Genomic DNA, 9,363 nt, shown 5'->3' with positions numbered 1-9,363 from the left:
TGTGGATTATTCTTTGTTGCTTTCAAATCTGTTGTGCTAACTTCAGCTAACAAGAATTTTATTTCAGAAAGCATATTCTTCATTTCCTGCAAATGTGAGAAATACTTTTTTTGTCATTATAACATTGCTTCAGTCAATTAAAACTCATATGTATAGTGGCCCTCATAAACACGATAAACTGAACACTGAGCACATTAAATTAATGTCATGATGACCAGCATGCAATCTTGTGGATACAGGTTGTTTCTCATTAAAGAATGCTGGTGTTCACAAACCCCCTAGTAAAGCTTAAAGACATGGTAACTTATAATTTATTTTTTCTTTCATATGACACAGCATTTTATTTCATTTTATATTCTTTTTTGTACACATATTGTGGGGGGTTAGCCTTGGCAAAGAGCCAAACACCCACCCAGCTGCTCACTCACTGTTCCTCCTCAGTGGGAGGATAAGAAAGCTCATGGGTTGAGATAAAGGCAGGAAGATTGCTTACCAGTCACTGTCACAAGCAAAACAGACTTGACTTGGAGAAAACTAATTTATTACCAATTAAAGTAGATTTGTGTAGTGAGAAACAAAAAAGACAAACATTAAAATAGCTCCTTTCCTGCCCCATTTCGCAAGCTCAAATTCACTCCTTCAGTCCTGACTCCTCCCCACCAGCAGCACAGGGGGATGCGGAATGGGAGGTTTATGGTCAGTCCACAACAGCTCCTCTCTGCTGCTCCTTCCTCCTCACGGTTTTCCCCTGTTCCAGTGGTGGGTCCCTGCACAGGCCATGGTGTGAATATCTGCTGGTGTGTCATGGACTGCCTCCGCCTCCTCCTTCTTTGACCTTGGTGTTCACTCTGCTGTTTCTCACTCTTTTACTTTTCCCCTCCTCCTCTCTCTGCCCGGTGTGTTTTGTCCTTTCTTAAGTATGTTTTCTCTGAGGCGCCACCATCTTGTCTGAGGGGCTCAGCCATGTTGGGCAGTGGGTCCGTTGGGGCTGGCTGGAACCAGCTGTGTCTGGCAGGAGGCAGCTCCAGCCTCTCACAGAGGCTGCCCTGCAGCCCCCCACTGCCAGCGACTTGTCACATAACCCCATAGGCCTATCTAAGGGATGTCCCTATGCACATTGACAGGGCCTCTGACAGAGTAGAACAAGACAGAGTCTGACAGAGATGGAGCCTCATTCAAGGCTCAGTTCAAGGTCAGGTTGGACAGGGCTCTCAGCAACCTCATCTAGTTGAAGATGTCCCTACTCATTGCAGGGGTGGTTGGACTAGATGACCTTTAAAGGTGCCTTCCAACCCAAACTATTAAAAAAAAAAAAAAATATATATATATACACACACACACAACTCCCATTACTTTTTATTAACGGGAGTCTGAGACACAAGTTTCTGGCCCTGGCACACTCCTATTTTATCAGATTATTATTTTGTAGTGTTTGTGGAGGGCATGCAAACATAGGGCAACTATCTTAGAGATAATTTACATGATTTAGAGCAGAAGGATAATTGGTGTGCAGTGGTGTCCAACCCTGCTGAGGGGGCCTGTTTTTTAAGGTGTAGGGAAATGTTGTGTCTTTCAACAAATGGGGCCAGAAGAAATGCACAGAAGAGTAAAAAAATCTTTTACACGCCATCACTTGATGACATGGGCCAGGTCTTGACATGTTACACAATTCTTGGCAGTTCCGTATTGCTCTATTCTCTGTCTCGTACAGGTAATCCCTGAAGAATGCTTTATTCCTCAGGTGCTAAGATCAAAATCTGACTCGGCCAAGACAGAGATTACCAGGGCTGACAAAAGTTTGCATCTAAAGTTTCAGTGCTAGGATGAAGGGTGTGATCCAGGGATTGGAAGAAAGCAGGAGGCTGTTTGCTTTTACATCTCAGGTAGTTCAAAGCTTTGCCTATGGAGCCCTGTGACTCTATGCCCTTCTAGAAGCACATAAGACATGTTGTTGATGGAGGCAACATCCTTTTTTCACTGGCAGACTTACAACTTCTGTCATCCTGCTTCCTAAGGTGTATGTTTTCAGAAACATTTCAAAAATGTGACATGGGTTCCTAATTACCAAACTTGGCTCTAGAACTGCTGCTCCTCACAGAGGAAATCAGGAAGTCTTCCAGCACTGAGCTATCAGCTGCCGAATATAGCTAAATGTTTTGGGTTTGATGTCGGGGGTTTTTTTTCTGTTGAACCCTAAGGTTTCATAAAACTTTTACTTTCTTAGACTTTCTCATTTATTGCAAAGTGAAACTTTGTGAAAAATATAGCAAAACCCCCCAACAGTTCCCTTAACAGTTCTCCATTTAAATAAAGAAGTGATTGAACCAAATGAGGGTGAGTTTTTTTCCTCTTTTAAAATATCACCTTCCCTCCAGAAAGAAAGAAGATGGTGGTCACCATCTTGTTGTATTTGAATCTTGGCTTCGGGTTTATACAGACAACTCTCCCTTTACAGATAATCATACTGCTTTTCCCACATGAACTACATGGACCAGATTTAAAAACTGCTGTGAGGACTTCTTTCCTGGTTTCACATTTTTAGGTCTTTCAAATCTTTATGGCTACTGCTATGCTGAGCAACAGTTCTGCTCCAGGAGGTATCCTAGGCTTGCCATATCTACAGGCTGAGGAAAATGGCTAGACTCATGAAAGCAGGGAACAGGGTGTATGTAGGTCAGTTTGCAGATGGGGCTTCTTCCGAGCATATGAGTAGGCTGAGTTTGAGTTGGGCAAATGAAGTAATGAATTAGGGCACATTGCCAGGTAACACTGTATAAAACCAAGTGCATTCTATAGAAATGAACTTGATCTTAATTTTCTGTAAAGCACCAGTAGGTTGTCTTAGACTTAAGCTCAGAATTTCTACAATGCTCTGTAATTATTATTTTATTATTTTTAAACTCTTAGCACTCTGGTAGCTCAAACACAGACTTGGAATTTCCAGAAGGCTTTGCTGCCTTTCCTTACCATTTGGCCTAAAATGTTGCAGAAGATGGGAACAGCTTTGTGATATATTCTTGCTGTGCACTGTAAAGTACAGATAAATTCTAAGCTTTTTACCTTTAATAGTATCTCCTTATAGGTAAAGCACAGGGGAGCAGGTCAAAGAAGCAGCAGCTTCTGCCATGCCTTCCTAGAGCTGCTGGCTCTGGAAAGCCACAGCAGCTCTGGGACTCAAACAGAGAACATTTCCCTTTCAGATGCTACTGGGGCAGACAGTGGACGAGCTGATGTCCCTGCAGTAAGAGCCCTCTCCTGGCCGGCAGCTCATTTGGTGGGGTAGTGGCAGCCAGCCTCATGCTATTTGCACTCACTTGCATAGTGGTCAGGGCTTGTGCCTTTCACTCTGCCTTCACTTTTTGTGAAAGCTGGAGTTGAAAAGAAGCAGTAACAAAGCAGAGAAAGAAAAGGGGGCTCGAGCTCCTGTGTCTCTGCTCGTCTATGAGCTGGGAGGCTCCAAGAGGAGCTGGGCAGCTCTCTGACAAGATCTGCTTTCCTGGTACCTGCAGAAACACACTGGTGCTTCTTTGGGTCACTGCCTGAAACTGGAGGATTCAGCGATTTACCCAACCACCATCAACAGTGCTCATCTATGGGACTTTCCTGTCCCTCAACAGTCACTGACCTGTGGCACGTCCTTTGCGCAGAGCATCGACATGGGCAGTGAGGTCCTGAAGGAGGCACCAGCTGTAATTTACATCACCAAGAGAGTTATTTTACTAGCTTTTCTAATGGTCCTCATAGTCACTCTGTCTCCTCCCACACCAGAGTGGCAAGAGGTTTGCTGAGGACATGGAGAACTGGTGCAGAGAGACCTTGGGGGTCTGCACATCCCTGGACTATGGGCATGCTTGGCGCTTCACAGCTACCTCCCATTTCTTCTTCCTGCTGCGGTGAGCACCAACGCCACACTCCACAGGCTGTGAGACAGACCTCTCATAGGCCCCTATTAGCTGTGCTCTAGGTGCTGTGCCACCCCATGAAGACCACATACTTTGGTCTGAAACCATGTACCCATATACTGCCTACACCCAAATTCAGTGTAATGTATGAACTCTCTCGTCCCACTTATGGACCTCTATTGTGATGTGTAACCTTCACACTGTCTAACATTTCTCCTCAGGGGTAGCACTTGGCATTTCCCTTTGTTGAAGTTCATGACATTCCTGTCAGCCCATTTCTCCAGCCCATCCAAGTCCCTCTGGATGCCAGCACAACCCTCTATATCAGCCACTCCTTCCTGTTTTGTACTGTGAAGTTATGGAGGGTGTACTCTGCCTAATCTTCCAGACCATTGATCGTAGAATCATAGTGTCGTAGAACCGTTTGGGTTGGAAGGAACCTTTGAAGATCATCTAGTTCCAACTTCCCACCCCTCCATGGGCAGGGACATCTTTCACTAGATCAGGTTCCTCAAAGCTCTGTCCAGCCTGAGTTTGAACACTTCCAATGATGAGGCATCCACAACTTCTCGGGGCAACCTGTTCCAGTGTCTTACCACCCTTATCGTAAAACAACGTCTTCCTTATGTCCAGTCTATATCTACCCTCTTTCGGTTTAAAACAGTTGCCCCTTGTCCTGTCACTACAGGCCCTGGTAAAAAGTCTCTCTCCATCTTTCTTATAAGCCCCCTGTATATATTGAAAGGCTGCAATAAGGTCTTCCTGGAGCTTTCTCTTCTCCAAGCTGAACAACCCCAACTCTCTCAGCCTGTCTTTGTAGGAGAGGTGTTCCAGCCCTCTGACCATTTTCGTGGCCCTCCTCTGGACCCCCTTTAATGAAGATGTTGAACAAGATTGGACACCCTATTGACCACTGGTGTCCACCATTCATGGCTGGCCTTCAGCTGGTCGTTGTGCCGCTGAACACAACGCTTTGGGCCCAGTCTTTCATTCAGTTTTAGCACTACCACCTACCTCACTGTCCACTGATCTAGCTCATACTTTATCAGTTTGTCTATTAGGATGTTAAACCACAGAGAATGTTATACCACAGGACTCTCAATAAATTGTACTTATTTCTGTAGCACTTGCCTGCGTATAGACCCGACTGTAGTCTCCTAAAACATTTGGATTCTTAAATAATAGGTAGATTCTTAATTATTGAACACTTTAAGTCTGGCATCTATTTCCATGTTAGCTGGTGAAACAAATTTTCATAGAGCCAAGGAAAAATTTAGATTTGGAGAGTCATCTGTGGAGTCTAGTCCAACCTCCTGCTCAGAGGAGGTATGATTAGATCATGCTGCTCAGGGCCATGTCCAGTTAAGTCTTGAACATATCCAAGCTGGAGCTGCAGATTCCCCAAACTTTTTTTGCAGAGAGGGAGAACATCCTTAGTTTCCACTGAAAATAGTGAAGTCACAGCACTGTAAAAGTTAGCTGGTATATGCTATGCATCAGACAGAATACTTTGATATCCACAGGTCTTCAGTGCTTGCTGTAGCACCTGCCTCCAAAGCTTGCATGTTATGTGTAGTGAGGAGACTAGTTATGATTCTGTGTAACAGTTATGGCTATAATGGTTGACAATATGAAGTACTTGAGGGGTACTGAGGCATCTAATGGTGGAAGTGACAATACACAGCTTGCATAATTACACTGAGTTAATTGCATAAGGAGAATTCCACAAATACCTTGGCTAGGTTTCAAAGATTTAACATGCATTCTGAGTGCCTATGTCTAAGGTTTGGTTTCTCAAAGTGCCCATTGAGTTGCCACTTAGCCCAGTGGTCATTACAGGTTTTGTTTGTAAAGTTCCTCAAGTGTCTGCATTTCTTACCTAGAAGCACTGAAGCCTTGGCAAAACTCATCTGTGACCCTTTGCAACGGATCAGCTAGACAATCCTCTCTCTGCCAATACTGCAAGCAGAACTCAGTCATATTTTCTTAATTTATGCCAAGATCTGAGGGATGATTTGATCTTTAAAACTTGTCAGCAAAAATTGTAGCACTAACTCTAGCTGGGCAGTCCCACTCAAACATTTTATATCCCCATCTGCCTGGACCTTCCAGAGGTCACAGGAACAGAAGAAACCCAGAAGCTCCTGTAGTAATGCGGAAAGTATCATATGTCTGAAGCTTCAGCCCATGTATGGGGTTGCATGATGAACAAGGCAACTTTAGAAGAGGCAGAAAGAATGTTCAACCTGCTAGTAGGAAGCTTCAGAGCAGAAACATCCTCTCTTTTTGCTGACTTTTCAGGTTGTGCCGTGAAATGAATACTTCCTAAATCATGAGGGAACAGCAGAGTACTCAGTAAGAAAAAGAGGAAGGAATTTTATTTATCTTCTCCTATTCTTCTAGAGATGGGACTTGTGTTCCTGGAATTTCTCTGATTTTAGCCTTTAAGTGAAATGTGATCAGAGCTGCTTCTAAAACAAATACTGACATGAAGGGAAAAACAGAGTCATAAATAGAAAAACTTGCAAGCATGCTTTACTTCTGCAGCGTGAGAGGAGGTGGCCTCTGACAGTCCTTTTGCAGGAGGCCAAAGTAGCTTGTTAGCAGCTCACAGTTACCGTAATGCAGACCTGAACCATCAGGAAAAGATATAGTATGATGATAGACATCAGCACACATCAGTGTTGATGTCCAAAGGAAACTGCAGGTGCATCAGCTTCATCAATCCTACAGCGATCTTCTGATCCAATGTACCCAGTTCCTGTGTGATGAGTGGGGTAGAGGGAAGAGTAAAGCTAAGGCAGCTGATCAGCTCCTGCAAGTCCTGTAAGCGGGTGCTTTAAAACTTGCTCTTTAAAGAGCAGAATGAATTACAGATATAAAGTAAACAGAAGTCAGCTGGACTGTTTATGCCATCATTTTAACACTTCTGAGCGGGAGGATAAAAAGCCTGGTACACCACATGAAAACAACTTAGACTCACAATGTCCACTACAAAAGAGCAGCAGCTGCTATGCTCAGCTGAGTAAAGCTGAGATGATAGCTGTTTAAAATGAGGAAGCTTCCAGAGGCATGGGACATTATAGGTCATTTCACCACATCCTCAACATTCCTTCTCCCAGAAACTGCTCCTTGCTTTCACTTTGGAGCATCATGAAGTTACTATTTGCTTTGGCCTGGAAGTCTAGCAGGGTCTCATGGGGCTCCCAAAGTCGCTGAGGTCACGTCATACCATAATGTTTCCAGATCTGTTTAAGGTCCTAGGATGGGACTCAGCATAGATTTGATTCCCAGTGCTGGCAGAGAATAGTTGCCAGAAACTGGGCAGTGAATTTAGTTTTAATTCTCCAGCTGTACAATAGGGCTGATAATAATTCCATGTTTCACAAAGCTGTTGAGAATATATATTAATGTGCATAAAGCTCTCAGACTTTACACTGTAGACTGGAAAGAAAATCTGTTCAGTTTGCTCTGTACAACTATGGTATTAATCCAGCCAAATCAAAATTTCTGCTTTCACCCAAGGCCAAAAGTTTTACTTTTGCCAGTTTAAGAATATTTACTAAGCATTAATACTTTAACCTTCAGTTGAGAGTCTGAAAACGGAATTAAGCTGAAGGTATCTTCCACTGAATACTGGGATGATGTTTGGCAACTAGAGGTATTAATGTGCTGCAGTTTCATAGGTAGATGTCTGGAGGTCACAATTTCAGCACTTCACTAGGCTGTGAAGTTAACTGTAGATGTACTCCACACTCTCATGTCAGAGGGCCTATCAAGTGCAACTAGCATCAGTGGTTCTTTTTCTATTCTTCTTCTCAGCCTGCAAAAGTAATAAATAATCCCATTATCTTACGTATTTTTCATTTCTTTATGTCTAAAGGAAGTTCATGAAATTCCAAAATTCCCTATAACCCAAGAAAAGCTCTCACTTCCTGTTGCTCTCTGCAATATTGCAGTATGAAAAGGTATGAAGAAACAAGTCTGCTGATCTGGCTTGTAGCACTGTATGCACACTTCTAGAGATTACCAGGAGGCAAAACTGGAAGCACAGACAGGTGTTGAAATATTCCTCCTGTATGGGACACCACTTGCTGAAGGTCAGCAATCACCTGCAGCCACCTCTGAGAAAGTATTTCCAGTTTGTGCAAGAAGCTTCTTACTTGATGTCTGAGGTGAAGAGCTCCCTCTTGATAGCGTGCAACTATCAATCTTGTTTCTAAACTTAACACAGGCCAGCCGCCCACTTTTGTCATAGCTCCTGCGGCGAACCAGAGCAGGGAAGGACTGTGCAACAGCAGGAATTTCACAATCCCTGCTGAACTTGTAGGCTCTGATGAGCTGTAGAAAATGTAACAGGACATGCTTTGTTTCTATTTTCATACCCTGGAAAGCATTTTTTCAATTGATGATGCAGCCTTGTTGCTGCAATATGAATGTGGTTTGCTCTACCATGCAGCCAGCAGCCACTGGAGAAGCCAGTTAATTTCTTCAAGCCACATGCAGTGTAAGCTGCCACCACCTTTTCAAGACGTGGGAGGGATCCAAATCTGTTTTTAACAAGTCCAGCATGTTTCAAATTAAATGGAGCTGGCAATCTTCTCTTAGATTTTGGACCATGATTCCTGCCGGGTTACAACTACTTAATTTTTGTTACTGTTTGGTGTTAATACTGTGAGCCAGTAGAGGACACCCTGGCATTTAATTTCAATATTATTAACTTTTGAATAGATACGTTTTCTTTCTGAAATTTAAAGTTTTAAAGGATACTGTTAAGAAACATAGAGATTCCTATAGATAATGGAAGTTATTGTGCAAAGTTAATTGTGAAAACCTGCTTTTTCAATATCAGCCAAACCTGAACATTAAAATTAAAAAAACCCCAAGCAATCCAAAAGCCCAAGTTGTGGAAATTGCTAAAGCTCACCCTACCTACTTTCATCTATCACATTTTCATAATGTAGGCAAATTATTTTTCATGTGGATCTTCAAAATGGGTTAATAAAACACACCTAAGGGTTGAAAAGTCCAGTAAAACAGTTGAATAGCACCCACATACTCACATCACCCATCTGTCCTGAATAAAGTTATTTTTAGCTGTCTCCTAGCTACAGATCCTTCCAGCACAAAGCTTATCATTTCAATCAGGCACACACATGCTTATATGTAGCTTTTTCTCCCCTCTCCCCCATATAATAATAGAATTGCAGATGCTCACCTTCAGAAAACATAAGATAAAAAAAAAATTCAGAATAGCTTCTGAAATTGTTCATTCAAGCACAAACTATTCATCATGAAATACATCTGTCAGCCTTTAGCTGGAAGGAGGGTTATGCTTACTTTGGGCCAAACTGTCTCAAGGAACATATTAGAATATGAATGTTTTGACAGTTCATAGGACCTTTCATCTGAAGTTCCCTAAATACTTCATGTATATTATTTGAGGTTCCTTCTTGTATCA

This window comes from Gymnogyps californianus, chromosome Z (genome assembly GCF_018139145.2).
Source record: "Gymnogyps californianus isolate 813 chromosome Z, ASM1813914v2, whole genome shotgun sequence".
Taxonomy (NCBI): domain Eukaryota; kingdom Metazoa; phylum Chordata; class Aves; order Accipitriformes; family Cathartidae; genus Gymnogyps; species Gymnogyps californianus.
The sequence above is the reverse complement of the archived record's forward strand: the minus strand, read 5'-3'. Positions refer to the sequence as shown.